Here is a 728-nt window from a genome sequence, read left to right on the forward strand (position 1 = left end):
TTTTGTTACAAAGGGGTGAAAAATTTATCAAGGTTAGGTACTGGTCTACCGGTTGACATTTGAGAACTACTGGTCTAAAAGACCTCATGCAAATATTTTATAAATATCTGAGAACCCTGAAATATTTCAGCATAGGGACTTGGAGTTAAAGCACTGTATTCAAAATGGCCTTTAGGGCCCATTTTAAAGCAATTATTTTGTTTATTAAAAATTGTCATTATTTCACTTGTTTCTGAGTCTTGAGGACTGCATGTTTCTTACGGTGTCTCTAACCGTTGATTGTACAAATTAAGCTTGGGCACCTACCACTTGGTATGTATGTCCTTATAAAGTGCATAATGTGCTTCAGCAGCATGTATACTAAAATTGGAATGCTACAGAGAAGATTGGCATTGTCCCTGTGCAAGGATGACACACAAATTTGTGAAGCGTTCCATGTCTTTTTTTTAACAAATAAAAAAGTGCAGCTGGGCATGGTGGTTCACACCTGTAATCTCAGCACTTTGGGAGGCCGAGGCAGGCGGATCACCTGAGGTCAGGAGTTCGAGACCAGCCTGGCCAACATGGTGAAACCCCGTCTCTACTAAAAATACAAAAATTAGCTGGGCGTGGTGGTGGGCGCCTGTAATCCCAGCTACTCCGGAGGCTGAGACATGAGAATCCCTTGAATCTGAGAGGCAGAGGTTGCAGTGAGCCAAGATTGCGCCACTTCACTCCAGCCTGCGTGA

The 728-nt window shown here is 42.9% G+C and overlaps 1 non-coding gene across 1 annotated transcript; it reads left to right on the forward strand.

The window, feature by feature from the left end:
* The first annotated feature begins 340 nt into the window (after nt 1-340).
* Nucleotides 341-443, forward strand: LOC115830497. The gene has a single exon (XR_004026050.1). It is a non-coding gene; the product is annotated as a U6 spliceosomal RNA (small nuclear RNA).
* Nucleotides 444-728: the final 285 nt, after the last annotated feature.

Source organism: Nomascus leucogenys, chromosome 15 (genome assembly GCF_006542625.1).
Source record: "Nomascus leucogenys isolate Asia chromosome 15, Asia_NLE_v1, whole genome shotgun sequence".
NCBI lineage: Eukaryota > Metazoa > Chordata > Mammalia > Primates > Hylobatidae > Nomascus > Nomascus leucogenys.